Raw genomic sequence first — 17769 nt, 5'->3', positions numbered from 1 at the left:
TCCATTCTGCATATTCAATGTTCTCTGCATTTTTGATGATCAATTAGAGCTTCATTTTTTCAGATTTTTGTTCCTCACATGAAGCCCTCAGCAGACTTCACAGTCATGTGCTACACTACAACTTTTATGATTCTTTTAAGGGTTTGTTTTGATAGAGCACTGTAGACTATGTTTTATTATGTATGTGTTTGTGTTCCATAGAATAAATGCTCCATTTAAGTTCCATTTAATGACCCTGTGTTTCTGTGTGCCAACAAAGGTTATTATAGTTTAGCATTTTTACATTTTTATTTTGATATTATTTTTGAATTTGCACAGTATTTTAAGTAAGAATTCACAGAATTTTATTTTTAAATATTCCGATGACCCAGCCTTACTGTTTACTTTATGAGCATGATCATATTAGTGTTATCTACCAGTCAGAAATTAGCCGGTTCGTTAATTGGTACGATAAAAAATAAGCTAATAATAAATATTAAGAAAACAGAAGGAATGGTATTTGACCCAAAGTTTATTAGTGACCAGGGGCGGACTGGCCATCTGGCAGACAGGGCAGTTTCCCGCTGGGCCGCCATACTTTTTGTGCCTGGCTAATCGTCTTCTTTTAATCTGATCGGCACATAAAACTCTTAGCGGCCTATCGAGTTTTTCTGCCTAATTAGTTGATGATGATGAGATCTGTGACGCTCTAAAAATAAGATGTGTTTTTTTTGGCCCTTGTGACATAATCTGCAGCCCATTGGTTCTTTTCTTTATTGACATTGGGCTGACCCAATCACAATCTCCCATTTTGGGCTCTGTGTGAGCATGCAACATCGGTGTATATTTGTTTTACCGCACGCATGCACGCATACACGCAAGCGCGAGCAGAAGCAGTGCACAGGTGTTTGCCCTTTCACACACCGGCTGCATCTGCAGTGCAGAGTTTGTCGAGAGCTGTTGCACAGATCAATCTATCTTTGATTATTCTATCTAGAGTGCCTATCTATTTGTATGAATACACTTTTTATTTTAACTTTTGATCTGAACCAAGACCCGCAGCAACTTCCTCCCATGCTGTTTTTTTAACCTGCAACTCTTTATTTTACTAATTATATTGATCCTAAAGAACTGTATGCTTCTCACGCTTTATGAGGAGGGTCATTTCAGTTTTTTTCAGGTGCACTCAGAGAACAATTGCCTGTAATATCATGTCATTTTGTTTTTGATTGTCAGCATGATGTAGGTTTTTAGTTATAATAATATTTATACAACATAGTTATATTGATATTTATACATGATCAAACTTGTATGCAATTCAAGCAAAACTAATACAATTTTTTATTTATTTATTTTGTTTTGTAGTTTGGGCCCAAATCAATATTCGTTGCATTTTTAAATAGTTTAAGTTCATTTAATTGACTATATACAATCTTTAAGATATGTTTTGATGTTTCACTTTTTAAGGGTCTCTGACACCTTGCTTTTAATATATAACTTTATTTTGTTAATCAACATTAACTGTGTGCATCCGCAGGCAGTTTTTGTTATGTTCATTATTTAATATAGGCTCCCTCAAAACACAAAGGCACACACAAGACAGACTTTCAGTGAGGATTACTATAATTTACTACAATAATAAACAACATTTTTTAGTTTTTATTTGTCAACTCTCATTATTTCCTTTATATTGCTTTTATAGAATAGGAGTTGGTAAACATATTCAAGGGCGTACACAGATGGGGAGCATTTTGATTGTATGTAGTGGGCCGCTTTGGCTGAAAATGCCAGTTCCGATTTATTTATTTTTTTTGTCCCAGTCCAGCCCTCTAAGTGACAATCGTCAAGTGTTTGTCCATAACTATCCTATTACTCAGTCAGAGACCTATAAGTACTGGGACATTTAGATTGACAGTTCTTTTAAATGAAAAACACACATTGAGTGGGTTTGCTCTCGTTTACACCAGAGATTGTATTTTTTTTACGTAGGTTACGTCTATTTTAAGAGGCTTTTGATGCTGTTTTATAAAGCTGTTCTTGAAAGCATTGTTAGATATGGTATCACAGTGTGGTTTGGCTATACAGTGCCAATCTAAGTTGATGCATCTCTTAAAGATAGGATGGAAAATTGTTGGACACGATGAATATTTTAATCCTCAAGTTTTATGAGAATTGTGTCCTTAATCAGGTGGAAAGGATTCTGAATGATCCAACCCTTCTTTTTTTTTTGTTTTGTTTCTACATTATGCTTCCCTCTGGTAGGAGATACGGTACAGAGTCCTCAAGTGTATGTTGAACCGATATAAGAAATACTTTGTACCAGTTTCAGTGAGTTTATTTAACAAGAGTTTATCTTAATTAGCATTATACTTTTGCAACAACTTTATTTTGCATTGTTTTTGTTGTTTGTTTTTATAACATGTCTGCAGCAATATGGTGATGCACATAACAAGTTTCCTGTCAAAGACAATAAAGCTTACTACTATTTCTTCCACTACTACTTCTACTATTTCAGTTTAGGTTTAGCTCGTTCATTGATACTTTTGTTAGTTTTAGTTTAGTTTTAGTAGTTTAGTTTAGTAGTTGTGAACACAAATTCTATTTAATTTACATGTATTTCAATTTAGTTTGAATAATTCTAGTTTAACAGACCCAGTGTTAACCAGAACAAAGTTTAGTGTTTGCACAGCTTACATTAACTCTTAAGCTAACATTTTAGTAATAAAAATGAAATAATTGTTTAAAGAGAACAGACTGAATACAAAGCAAAACAACATGCAACAAATCAAAGTAAAGATTATGAACAACTCAGACAATCTTTGTCATATTAAAGATCATACTATATGAAGTTAAACATTTTGGTCAAATGAAGAAAAAGTTAAAACATGTTTTAGCAGAAATAATTTACAGTATAGAATATAAAGTCATGGTGCAGTGGAAAAAGAATAATATTGTGTATGACTCCCATGAGCTTGGAGGACTGCATTCATACATCTCTGCAATGACTTAAATAACTTATTAATGAAGTCATCTGGAATGGCAAAGAAAGCGTTCTTGCAGGACTCTTGCAGTTCATCAAGATTCTTTAGATTCATCTTCAATGCCTCCTCTTTAATTTTACCCCAGATCAATAATGTTCATTTTTGGTGTCTGGGCTGGCCAATCCTAGAGCATCTTGACCTTATTTGCTTTTTAGTAGCTTTGTTGTGGAGGCACAATTGTCTTAATACCTCAGACTGTTAATGTTGCCATCCACTCTGCAGATCTCTCGTACGCCCTTACAGTATGCTGAATGTAATCCCAAATCATGATTTTTCCTTCATTAAACTTGACTGATTTCTGTGAGATTCTTGGGTCCAATGTGTTTTCTGCAGAATCTGTGATAATGCCACTTGTTTATTGCTTTTACAACTGGGATTGACGACTTTTGTCAGGTAGTGTAGTTATTCAGTCACTTGTTAATTTTGTTAAGTTTTAGTTTCTCATTTATTGTAATTTTGTTATTTTATTTCTGTTAATACAATTTTGACCAATAGTTTTATTTTTTAACAACTTGAAGGTAACTAAATAAGAATACGGTTTATTTATTTATTGTGTGTGTGCATGTGCGTATACAGTATGTACATTTATAAGCACACACGTTTCTGCTTGGGATTGTGAGTGCGAGTAAAACAGAAAGAGATTGCACTCAATCAGTTAGATTCATAAAGCCAGTAGCGAAGGTCATTTGTTTTGGGTATAATATATTCAATGTAATCAGCTCCAATTACAGGCCTCCCGGAGGATATGCACAGAAGCCGTCTAGACCCCTCCCCTGACAACAGCCCTCCTGCTGTCAGCACTTCGCCTAACCTGCAAAGAAGCCTTTTACTGACAGAAGCAACAGGGTGCTTTACTACATGATGCCTGGTATGTTCTTGTGGTCTTGTAATCTTCACTTTTATTTTCTTGTTGAATGTCAGAATTTTAAAAAAAGTGAGTAGTGAGTAAACTGTAAACATCTAACTCTCTGTTGATGTTAAATGAGAAGTAGTCACATAAAACACATTTTTCTAGGACTTTTTTTTGGTTGTTTTGAAAGAAGAGTTGTTAAGACTGCTTTTATTGGATAAAGAATTATAACATTAACACTAGTGTACACATAACACTAGTTGTACAAAATATTTGTACAAAAAATTCTGTAAATAATTTAAAGGTTGGTACCACTTTACATCTTTACATTAGTTCACAATTCATGTGTATACGTAACTACTGGCTTATTACCTGCCTATTATTACAGTTTTTCCAACCGCTTACACACAAAATCCTTTCATGTCACAAAATTTCTGAAACCTCTCACTCAAATTGCAAAATTACGCAGCAAATCTCAAAAACCAGAAGCTATTTCTCACCCTTGAACTCTGTTTTCAATGGCCTAAAACACTTTTTTTTCAAAACACTACACACAATTCTTTACCTAAAACACAAAAATCCAACAGAAAGCTTTCCTTTTCAACACACAACCAATCAAAATGCAACACTTATTCCAAGGTCATACACACACATCCCTCAAATGTGGAAACAGTAATTTCTTAGTTTCTTAATTTCTGAATACTAGGCCCCCATGGAATCTGCATGCACAGAATTCAGCAGATTTTAGCCCATCATTGATTCTATTTATTTACTTGCTTAAATATGTGCAAATTAAATGTTTTCAGTTTTTAATTGATTTCAGTATAATTATTGACTAATATGAACATGTTCATATAATTTATTTACAATACAGTTTGTAAAGTAATATTTCGTAGATATATTTTATCTTTTAGTAGATATATATATGATAGACTTGCTTTGTTTACCAAATAAAGTCGATTTAACTGGATTTGTATTGTAAACATTACAGTTTTTTTCCAATTGTTTACACACATTTTCTGAAAGCAGGTCTCATATTGTCAGAACTCTACACACAAATCACAAAACACACACACACACAATGGGCAAAACTCTTCAATTCTTCTGCAAAATGAAACTCTACGTTCAAAACGATGTGATTTCTTTTCAAAATGGTCTTTTGTTTTCAAATGACACACAAACCATCACATGAATAGACATTCATAAGATCAGTTGAACACTGATGTGCTGAATGTAAAACACTCTGACCACTTCTTCTCCATTCATCAATATGACTTTCTGTAAGCTTTTTTTTGTTCAGTGTTACACTTTACTACAGACAGTAGGCCTACAGAAGTGCATTGTAAAATATTTCAGAGTATTGTTTTTATACAAAACAAACAAATACCAAATATATTTTACTGTATTTTCCCCACAAATACAGTGTACACAGTGTTCATCCCAACCAACACAAAGTTGCAGATATCGTGGTCTACATATGCCATCAACAGAAGTATTTACTGAGTACTGTCACAGTAAAAAAAAACAGCTATACTGCATCCTCTTTTCTGTTTTGGTCTGGCCAAGCAGTGGGGGAAATGCCACTTTGCATGGCGAATCCAGCCACGAAAAGCATCAACTGCGATAGCTTGGAGAAGGGGTATACGTGTTTATGGATTTCGGTCATACACTTTACATCTCCAGGCAGAAAAAAAAAATCCTCAATAGGTTTGAGGAATGGAGAATATGGAGGGGGAGATAAACATCTAAAAAACATAGGTGGGCAGTAAACTAGTTGTGAACCAGATGATCTATGATTTCTAAATTGCAATTCTGTGTAAAAGGTGTTTACTCATGTGATGAGTTGGTATGCAAAGTAGGACAACTGACTTTACAATAGTGAATGACAGTGTGTTCCTTGTGAAAACAAAAGATTTTCTGCATGAAAATTGTGCAAAATGCAGAGAATTGTGTGTAGTGTTTTGAAAAAAGTGTGTTGTAAACCTGCAATTTGAGTGTAAGGGGGTTGGTGTATCAGTTACATGTTGTAGAAATTGTGTCTGTAGTACAAGTAATTGTGTGTAAACATCTAAGAAAAACTGTAAATACAAGTTAAAGAGGTATTACATTTTAGTTAAGGTTTTAGTTAGGATACTTCCAAAATCATTCCGCGTAAATCCGCTGATTTTTAATAAAATTTTGTGCAGAAATAGCAAAAAATGTCCGCAGACTCTATCTGGTCCAACTGATCACTAACCAATCACAGGAATTTGGGCTGTTCTGCTTCAAAAAAAAAAAAAAACTGGTTTGCCACCCTATCCACAACTTGTAGTTTTTACAGTGTATCTGTTCCCTCACTTAGCAGATTATTTTCACTGTACAACATTGTTTCAAATATATTTATTAAATGTCATAATATTGTAACAATTTAATAATACTCATTTTACAAATACTATTTTAACTAATAATGTCCCTAATAATAACTCCTGTACAGCAGTGCCACAACATTCTGTCACTCGATGACACTCGAATACCCTGTCAGAAAAGTCTAGGGGCTGGGAATTTGCTTTTTTTTACAGTGTCAGGTATAATGTTAATGCTGTTTTCTTGTGTTTAGATAAATGTTCATGGTGTAAATGCACAGTACAGTTACAATCTTATTGCCACGTTAAATCTTTATGATAACATGATATATGCCTTCATTGATTCGCTATAGATAAATACCAAAAAATAACACAACACAACGCGATCGTCTGATCTCATACGAAGCAAGAGATCGTGATGACATATGATGACGTGTGCGGGTGTTGTAGTATGGTCCCATTCCTTAGGGGTAAATATCAAAGCCCTTGACACTCTTTTTAAGGGCCAAGGGGAAGGAGAAAAATACAAAAATAAATTGGGTTTGGGACTAAACTTGCCCAATTTTTTCTATTTCAAATATATTTATATCTTAAATATTTCATAAAAGTCATAACAATGTAACAATAAGAATAATTTTATAAATACTAGTTTAAACTAATAATGCTACAAATTTTTCCTATTTTATTTATTTATTATTTCGTTTGTTCTTAAAGCTGTATTTCCAGATTTCTGTTCTTGTGATCCTTTAAAACCACTTTTTTTAAAATTCTGGTTCAGTGCTCAACAAACTTTGTGTTGTTTTCCCCCCTATTTTAGTCCAAAAAGCTTGTGCTGCTTTTTAAACACAAAATTTATTCTAAAGAGGGAAAAAAACAACAACAACAACAAAAAAAAAAAAAAAACACCATTTACATGCTCAAAGATGCCAATTTGTGTACTTCTGTTGATGTCATAAATCTAAAGAAGTAACTGTGTAAGAAAACACATGTGCATGCATTCCTGTATTTTCCCATGTCATTCGTTTTATAAGGCTGGCTTTAAAAGAGCACATTAAATCCAGTGATAGGCACACAGGGGCTATCAGGCTGGATCTGAAAGACACCTAATGGGAGCAAACGAATCATCTATTTTCTGTTTTTGTCAAATCCTGCTTGCAGGGGGTCAATCAGACAGTGAGTCCATCCCTCCTTCTATAATGGACTATCAGACTGCCTGACTGCCGCAGCCGTAATGGGGCGAGCATACAGAGCGATAATTTATAGAGTCATACTTGCGGGCTGGAGATGTGATTTTCGTAGTGCAATGGCAGAGTGCATTCAAAGTGATGTTTTGCATGCTGAGGCGGACCCGATGACCTCATTAAAACCTGTCAGAGACAGATCAGATGGAGGAAGGTTACCGTGGATACGGTGACGCAGTCTGTCTCAAAAGGCCCAGTGATTACCGAGTGAAATATAGCCAAGCACCCTTCCCATTCTTTTCCTACAAAGGCACAAAATGAAAATCTGTGGAGAAAAAAAGGGTGAATCTGTGATTAAGGAGAACTTCTCTCTCAGACATGGTGATTTTTGTCGCTGATAAGACACAGAGTTTGAAGGTACAGCACTAAATAATCTTTGGAACAGTACATTAAAGATGGTGTAATATATGATTTCAATATACAGTATACAAATGAATGACATTTTCTCTGCAGAATAACACACACACAGCCTAATGTTAAAATCATGTTTGGAACATATACATGAAACATGCAACTTTGGAACCATGTGTGTTTCACTTAAATTGTGTTCCATGTGTGTTCCATTTGTTCTATGCTCGTCATAAGCATTTCATGTGTTCCATTCGTTTCTTGTGTTCCTTGTGTGCTTCATGTGTGTTCCATATGTGTTTTATGTGTGTTTCACATGTGTTCCATGTGTTCTTTATGTTTGTTTCATACATTTTATGTTTTTACATGTTTCATGTGTGCTGTGTTCCATGTATGTTTCATATGTGTTCCATGTATGTTTCATATGTGTTCCATGTATGTTTCATATGTGTTCCATGTGTGTTTCATAAGTGTTTTATGTGTTTCATGTTTCATGTAAGTTCCATGTATGTTTTATAAGTGTTTCATGTGTGTTCCATGTATGTTTTATAAGTGTTTCACGTGTTTCATATGTTTTATACGTGTTTCATATGTGTTTCATATATGTTTTATGTGTTTCATGTTCCATGTGTGTTCCAAGTAAGTTTTATAAGTGTTTCATGTGTGTTCCATGTATGTTTTATAAGTGTTTCACGAGTTTCATATGTTTCATAAGTGTTTTATATGTGTTCCATGTATGTTTCATATGTGTTCCATGTGTGTTTTATAAGTGTTTCACGTGTTTCATAAGTGTTTCACGTGTTTCATAAGTGTTTCATGTGTTTCATAAGTGTTTCACGTGTTTCATATGTGTTTCATAAGTGTTTTATGTGTTTCATGTTTCATGTAAGTTCCATGTATGTTTTATAAGTGTTTCATGTGTGTTCCATGTATGTTTTATAAGTGTTTCACGTGTTTCATATGTTTTATAAGTGTTTCATATGTGTTTCATATATGTTTTATGTGTTTCATGTTCCATATGTGTTCCATGTAAGTTTTATAAGTGTTTCATGTGTGTTCCATGTATGTTTTATAAGTGTTTCACGAGTTTCATATGCTTCATAAGTGTTTCATATGTGTTCCATGTATGTTTCATATGTGTTCCATGTATGTTTCATATGTGTTCCATGTATGTTTCATATGTGTTCCATGCATGTTTCATATGTGTTCCATGTGTGTTTTATAAGTGTTTTATGTGTGTTTCACATATTTCATATGTGTTCGCTTGTGTTTCATGTGTTCCATGTATGTTCCATGTGTTCCACTTGTTTCAAGTGTTTCATGTTTCTTATGTGTGTTCTATGTTTATTCCACATGTGATTTTTACATGTGAAGCTCATGTGACTCTCATTTGGGTTTTCTGCAAGGGTCATGTTCAGGTTATTAACAACATTAAACTGTTTACTTTTTAAAAGTTGGCCTGAAATGGAAGTTGCATAGTGTAGGGCAGGCCATAATTTAGCACCCTTCTTCTGCAAAGACACTAAATTAAAATCAGGTGAGAAAAAAATGAGTGAATCTGAGATTAAGAAGAACTTTGTCAACTATGGTGATTTTTCCACTAAAAAGACATGTTTAATTGAACAACAATAGATAATATTTGGCACAGTCCACCAGGGTTATGTATTGATTTAAATAAGTAATAAGTAAAAAGTTACCTTACTGCAAATCCATGAGTTTATGAGCTGCATGTTTAAATCACTTTTGAAACGCAAGTGGGACAAATGAAATGTGTTGTAGTTACATGTGATCACTTTTTCCATATGAAAATTTGTGTTTTGCTGTAAATGTTATATCTGGACTTGATTTTTGTCCATCAGGAATTGATTGTATTGCTAGATTGATAGGTTTTGGTTTGCTATTGGTTGATCACATGTGATTGACAGATTTTCCTACCCTTTCTGCTGTAAACATGTAATCATAAAATCCTTTCAAGAGAGAGGGTAAATTATTTATATTAAAGATTTTGAGTCACATGAATAAAACATAATGTTTACAATAACAATATACACAGATAAATCATGAAAACCATTTTATTCCATTAAAAAACGGTCTATTTTTGATTTTATGGTGATTGTAATGCACATTCTGGTTTACCTGGTTATTCTGAATATTTTTTCATCAATAAGTAAAATTGAATGTCTCACTCAACCTCTCAAGTGACTTATTTTCATCTGATGTCACAAATAATGACTCAGATTTTTAAACCTAGTCTTTTCACAATCCCAATCTATTCTTACATTTACTATTATTGTTTTTATTTAATAGGTACAACAACACATGCAAATTAGTGAGGTTGCAAATGCCTTTCCATGTAGAATTTATAATTTTATATTTATATTAGGTACATCTGTCCAACTGCTTATTAAGGCAACAACATGAAATCATGGACTATCCGGACTTGTATCAATGGTTCAAGATGGTGTAATGGTGTGGAGTAGTTTTTCTTGGCACATTGGTACTTGGTATTTTTGCTGACCATGTCCATCCCTTTTTCTGATGGCTTCTTCCAGCAGAATAACACGCCATGTCGTAAAGCGTGAATCATCTTAGACTGGTATCTTGAACATGACAATGAGTTACTGTACTCAAACGGCCTCCACAATCACCTGATCTCAATACAATAGAGCATCTTTGGATGTGGTGGAATGGAAAATTCGTTTCATGGATGAGCAGCCGATAAATCTGTAGCAACTGTGTGATGCTATCATGTCAATATGGACCAAAATCTCTGAGAAATATTTCCAGTACCTTGTTGAATCTTCACCATGAAGGATTAAGGCAGTTCTGAAGGCAAAAGAGAGTTCAACCTGGTACTAGTAAGGTGTACCTAATAAAGTGGCAGGTCAATGTATTTTTGTTCTTCAGCTTGGGTAGAAGTTCTGTGAAAAATAAGCCAAACATTGTAAAATACTTTAAAGATTTATAAGCAGCAAGTACCTTTTTATTGCTTGTTTGCTTGTTTTGTTATTGTTTTGAAATGTTAGTTATTTTAGGATTTGTCTAGGGCTTAGTGTATTGTATTTTTTTCCACTAAATGATAGTTAAAACAAGTAACATAATGACAGATTTTCAGATGATCATTTATATGTAAATAAAAAAGAAAAGAAAAAAAGATTTAATCTGTTTTTAGAAGTAGTTTTTGCTAATTTTACCCAACTGTACTGTACAGTATTGTACTAACAAAACATGCAAGAAGCAATTTTTTTATTTTGCAGATAGTTTTTATTTTTCTTATATTTTAGATTTATTTTCTGTCCAAGCAGTTATTATTTAGTTTTTTGATTGAGTTTGGCTTGTCATGTTAATCGAGTCAACTGAGTATGTTAATTTTACTAACTTCAACCAAATGGTGAATTTGCACCAATATACCTTTAGTTTACATTTTGAGTTGTCCTAGAATTCTGTATATACCATTATCCCTTTATTCAAAAATGACCCACCTTCACTAAACCTCCAGCACCTAGACTGCAGCTCTGCACAAGAAGTTTGGCCAGAGGAAAAAACAACCCAGGCTCATTCTGAATGCATACCCATATTTACATTTCTGGAGAGCACCAAATATGTCCAAGATACGTTTTTATTTATTTATTTTATTAATATTATTATTTTTTTGCTGTTTTTGTTTTCACGAATCCAATAGTGGTCACTGTGTATGCGTTTTGAGATCCCATTCGCGCCTGCCTGTCTCACTTCCACCAGAGGCTGCTGTCGACTGACTGATGGACTAATCAATCGATTGACCCACCCTCCTCCTTCCGTAAACACAACCGAAAATGTTTTCAAAAGCACCGATTGACCACCACCCACCCACTTCCCTAAACCCAACTGATAGTGCTTTTAAAAGCAATCCAGCAAAAGAGAAGCCCTCATGGCAGTCTGATTTTTACAAGGTTTTCAGATTTTACCACATTCCTATCTGTTACTTGTTTATTTTTTTGGCTTTTGTTTTTGAATTACCTGCTTTCTGGAACTGTTTTTTGCTTGTATTAAACTCCGTCATCGTGATCAACTCAGTTCCATGTCACAAGTTCATTGACATATGCGGTGAGCCACTGGACAAACTGGTCACAGTGGACAAGCTGTCCACACAGAGGTAAGCGGTCAGCTGGTAATCGCGAAAAGGAATCGTGTCATACCACCCTTTAGTGTTCGTTTTAAAAGATGAATTGCAGCCATTTGTTCCTCTGGCTATATAATTTGTAGTTTCCAGAAATGTGTATAGGGGTACGTTTTCAGAATGAGCCTATGCTGGGAGCAAAGGTCATGGTCAATTGAGCCTTGTTTTTTTCGAAGTTTTTTTCCTTCACTTTCGTCAATTGCTGAAGTTCCTCGCCACTGGCTTGCTTGGTTTGGGACCTGTGAAGCTGCGCATTGATATGTTAAGTTGCTTTGACACAGTCTACATTGCAAAAGCACTATAGAAATAAATTTGAAATGAATTTAATTGAATTAAAGTAAAGCAGATATATTTAATTTCAATCCTCAAATCTATTTAGCATGACGAAACAACCTCATCTTATTATTCTGCTATCCTAACTTGCAGGGTAACTGGTATCATGTACAGTGTAGGTAAAGCCTGATGCATGCCTAGTAACCATACAGTTAAGTCCATTTTTTTTACCCATTTATCCTCTACTGCTACAAAGTTGTGGCTTGACCCTCTTCTTCTTTGTCCATCTTTTACTCCAGATGGGATCATTCGCTGGACCTTAACCTTTCGTTTGCTCTTTACTTACGCTGTTCTGTTCTTTCCAGCTATCTGTTTCTTCACGGTTGACTGTGAATCATGCTAACCTCGGGGACGGACTGGCTTGGTATGAATCGACCTGACAGCAGGAAGCCTTGAGAACCATGTGGCCTGTCTATCTATTAGCATCACTTCACCTGTGCCAGTTTCTAGTGTGAAGCATGTAATGATGGTCCGTATTTGAGGTAGATATGGCTTTAAACATGTGGCTGTGTGTGCCATGTTTTGTTCGTAATGCATTTTTGTGGTCTGACCTTTGTTTATTCTTAAAAATAAATGTTCCAAAAGAGGAGTTGGTAACACTTTAGTTTAGCTCACAAATCATGCTATTAACTACTGGCTTATTGCCTGCCTGTTATTTAGATATAAGATTTATGATCTTATTCTGCATCCCTAATCTTACCCAAACCTCAACCCAACTTCTACCTTACTAACTATTAATAAACATTTAATTAGTAGCTTATTAGTGTTAGTTAGTTGTTTGTTAATGACACAAATTGTGACCTAAACTAAAATGTTACAGAGGAGTTTTGGAGTAATGACTTAGAATATTGGTCCTCTACCATCGGGCTCAATTGTGTCAATCGGTACCGGGCCGCACAAGAAATCAATAATTATTTCCAATTTATTTATTATCTGAGTTGGAACGATCTTTCATTTTGAGAGAGGGTATGGTTACAGACCTGGGGCCTCATGTATCAACGCTGTGTACGCACAAAAACTTTGCGTACGCCAGGTTTCACGCTCAGAATCGCTCACGTTTGGATTTACTAACGATGAACTGAACGTGGGAATGTGCGCAGCTTCACGACAGCTTTCTGGCTGGCGTACGCACATTTTTTTGCGTGTCTGTTTAATTTCCATTGGCGACTCCTAGAGGCAGTTGTGTTAAATTCCTCTCTACAAAGTGTCTGAGCCTTGCAATGGCAGCTGTATGAGACGGGTTCATCTAGTAGGTATGTAAGGTTTCCATACCATACAGTTGACCAGCTAAACATTAAAGCACAATTTGCAGCAGTCGCCTGTTTTCCCAATGTAATCTGAGCAATCTACTGCACGCACATTGCTATAAAGACACTATCTGAAGATGAATTTGCATGCGTAAATCAGAAACATTTCCATTCAATAAATGTGTAAATAAAATATGATGCACAAACTTATTGATGATTCCTACTTGTCTTTCTCGTGATAAATAGTGGGCAAAATTTGATATGTAGCGGGGAAAAAAAGAAGAAAGAGTTCATTAGACGCTGGATTCGAGCCGAGTTTATGCTCGACATGTCAATACATGATCACATGCGTCTTACGAGGTGCGCCACTGAGACTGCTAAAGGTACAGCAACATTTTACAGATATAAACCACGCTATTTCTTTTTTAATCCACTCAGTGCGATGTTCAGACCCAACTGTGTTAACCGCATCAGCTAAACTCTCCCACTCTATTTTTTTTCTTTTGTTGTTAATTCCGGAGAACAAACTTGCAAATAACACCGCTTTTCTCCGGTCTACCTCCGAAAGCAGCACCTCCATTTCACATTCTGTTCAAAGTTTCTCTTTTTGCTTGATTTTGCCATTGCTTTTTCTTTGGGTTTTTCCATTAGCATAGTCATTAGCATATTCATACGGGGGAGGAGGCAGGGAGGGGTTTTGTGCTCGTGCATGTTGCGCTCAGTTTCACGTTCATTCGGATGTACAAAAGAATATGCGTGAGATTTGGCGTACGCAGTGTTTCATACATCTGAATTTTTTTATGCGTACGCACATTTACAGCTTTGTGCGTACGCAATGTTTTAGTAAGATTTCCACGCAAGTCTTCGTACATGAGGCCCCTGGTGCAGTGCAATCTGAGCTGCATCCAATGCTTTTTAATGGGCTCACCTAACCCCACCCCCAACCCTACCCATCACAGTGATGTCACTAGCTCCATTTGAGTGCATTGTGTCTGACATTGCATCGCTGAGTGATGCAGTCTCAGCTCGCATCACAAAGGCTGCATCCAGATATTATTGCACTTGAGTGTCCAAATTTAACCCACAAGCAGCAAAATGAGTAAGAAACATACGTCTTTGGAAAGTTTCTTTGATGGGCCGACGAACTGCCAAGGAAAAGATCCGCAACCTGTTTGTCAACAAATGAGATTGTTGTAAAAAAAAATAAATGAGTGAAAAGAAGAGAAGAACCCAGTCCAGGAGACTCAAAACAAGCAGAATTCCTTTATTGAGACGTGTTGGTTAATCTGCAGTCATACAGTGTCTTTAAGATGTCCATGTGTCTGCAAGAGCCTACTAGAGGTCCGCAGTCTGCAAGTTCTTCACAAGTCTGTCACAAGTCTCTATTAAGACAAAGATTTCATGTCTATATTGTGTTCTTAGAAGGAGGGGATATGGCTAAACAAAGCATGCAAATTAAGAGTTGTGGTCGGCAGGGTAAACTGCTTTTTCAGGCCTGATCTCATCATGTTCTGGAGACAGAAACCGTCTGACCAGTTAATCGAAAAGAGAAAACAATAGACACAACCATGGTTTGAAACTGATAATTGCATCACTTTGGCTTAGCCTGTAGTCAGCAAGGCAAAGGTTAAATGATCCTCCTAGCTGGCATGTCAATGAAATGATATAAGTAAAAACCAAAGAATATAACTTTTCAGTTATACGTAGATTATTGTTCATTTGGAATTAGATGATAGAAATTTATATTTCCACAGTTCCCCCTTTGAGAGTTATTTAAAAACTCTCACAAAAAAAAAATAATAATAATTTATAAGCCTTCCTAAATCCATTCAGTGGCTTCTGTTTGATAACAGAAACTTCATCTTCTAGTCATGTAACTTGAAAAGTTACAGGCACATTTAAACTTATTCTGTGTCATTTCAATATCTACGTAGATGTAAGTGTAGATTTCAAAACTGTTCACACGTTTAAAACAATCAGTTGTACTGTCATAAATCCTACATGATGACACACAAAAAAAAAATCATGTAGTTAAACTGCAGATCTTCTGAAAGTCCATGGCTTAAGAATAGTGTTCAGTCTTTTGTGAGGTGTGTTTCTTGTGGTTCTTCTCCAGCACAGAGTTGATCTGATGACTTCCTGTCATTCATGGATCTTCGTAGTGATGCCCTGGATCAGAGTGTTTCTTCAGAAGATGCAGTGTTTATGTGTTTACCTGCACACAAGAAAACAAGGAAACAGCAGACCAGCAGTATTCATGCATAGACTTGTATGATCATACAGTTCATGTGTCTAGTTATTCAGGTGATTGTATAGTGGTTGTGTTAAGTTGGTGATCGTATAGTGTTGTGTATTTTCTGTCTCCTAATCTTAAAGTTATGACACCTATAAAACAGTGAGGTGAGGATGGGGGAGAAAAACAAAACAGAAAAGGGAAATCTTCACCACAGGGTGCGGCCCCTGAAGTCTGTTGCTTTCAGTTCTGCCCTGGGCTCCTCACTGATTTGTGTGTCCTGTTCTGTCCCTGAGTGTGGCGGACAAACTTTAAAATGTGAGACACAAACTGTCATTCAATAAATATCAGTCCTATCAGACATCATAACATTGAATGGGTAGTTATTGAAATATGTGTTAAAACACATTCAAGGCATGAGTGGACTTATGCAGAGTTCCCTAATACAAAGGAAGAAGTTTTCTTTTTGTCTTTTTACAAAGAGTCTTTCATCCTAATTGTAAATGAATTGGGACATTAAGCACTCACAGCCAAAAAATGGTTAGCATCTTTGTGGACAGCTCAATGGATTTAGTGATGAGGGTGGAGGTATGTTGAGGGCATTTAGCAAACTGTTCAGAAGTTGATTTACCCTGTTCATCTCTTTAAAGTTCTTTTTATTCTTTCTACACTCCCTCATCCAATGTCCTTTTTTACCACAGTAATGACAACAGATATTTTTCCTAAGACATTTGTGATTTGGTGTCTTTTCTGTGTTGACCTTAGTGGCGGCTGCTTCAAATCTGACTCTGTCTTTGATATGAGAGTCTCTTTCCCACAAAGCTAAACTGTTCAGATTATTTCTGAAAGTGGTGGAAGACCAGGTGATATTAAGAAATGGCAAAGCTTGTCTGTATTCAGTTGCAAGGCCATCTGACCAGATGCGGACTAGGGGTCCCTTATCATTTAGCACACTGTCCAAATTATCAGCTAATCCACTGTAAGTTATGGCGGATTGACAAAATCTCTCAGTGAATTCATTCACAGATTCATCTTTCCTTTGCACACAACAAGTCACTTTTGACCAGTCGATCTTTGGGCCAACAATGTTATTTAGAACTTTCAAAACACCCTCTCTCAAATCATCCTTACTGGCATGTTGTAATTTAAAGGTCACAGTATGCTCAAAACTGTTGAATTCAGATTTAGTGAGAATTTGAGACATTAGCTGGGTGACTTCTGTTAATGACATGTCATAAAGACGCATTTTGCTGATTAGTGCTCTGCTAAACTCTGAAAAATTTGTGCGTGCTGATGGTAAGCTTTGAGACAGTCTGTCTATTTCTCTAGGTCCTAGTGTTCTGGAAACAGTTTGAATTTGAACAACAGAAGTGTTGTTGTGTGAACTCTCAGTTCTCTTAGATCTTCTGACACCACAAACCTCCACTGAGCCTATAGGTAAATCGCTATCTGACTGGATGGAAATGTCTGTTTCAGAGACAATTTGTAAGTCAGGATGTTTATTATCAGGCTGACTAACCTCCTCAATGTCAGTTTTTGATTTCTTGAGGTTCAGTTGTTTTGTTAATGAGGTTATCTTAGCATGAAGCTCTTGGATCTGTTTCTCTAATTCTGATTTAGCTTGCACTTGTTGTTTAGCTCGAGATAAACTGAATTCTCTGTAGCAGCAGATAATGCCTTTTACATTGTTTTTGCGAATGCATGCATCGAGCACTTTCTTGCATTCTTCTAATGTCCAAACATTATCTGGGTCAATGCTAAATTTCTTTGTCAAATTTAGTCTGACTGACTCTGTAATTGAGTCCATGTGCTGTCGTAGCAGCGATTTGAAATCCTGATCTGACAATAAAGGAGTTGTTAAACTACCCTTTTCAGTCGTAGTGATCAGTCTTGTATTCTGTCTGAACATTTTGTGAACTTATAATCACAAAGTAAAAATACTAGAAATTTTCAGAGGAAAATGTAGTAAATTCTTCTCTGGCGAAACAAAGGGTAA

Source organism: Danio rerio, chromosome 9 (assembly GCF_049306965.1).
Source record: "Danio rerio strain Tuebingen ecotype United States chromosome 9, GRCz12tu, whole genome shotgun sequence".
In the NCBI taxonomy this organism is placed as follows: Eukaryota; Metazoa; Chordata; class Actinopteri; order Cypriniformes; family Danionidae; genus Danio; species Danio rerio.
This window is presented reverse-complemented; position numbering follows the sequence as displayed.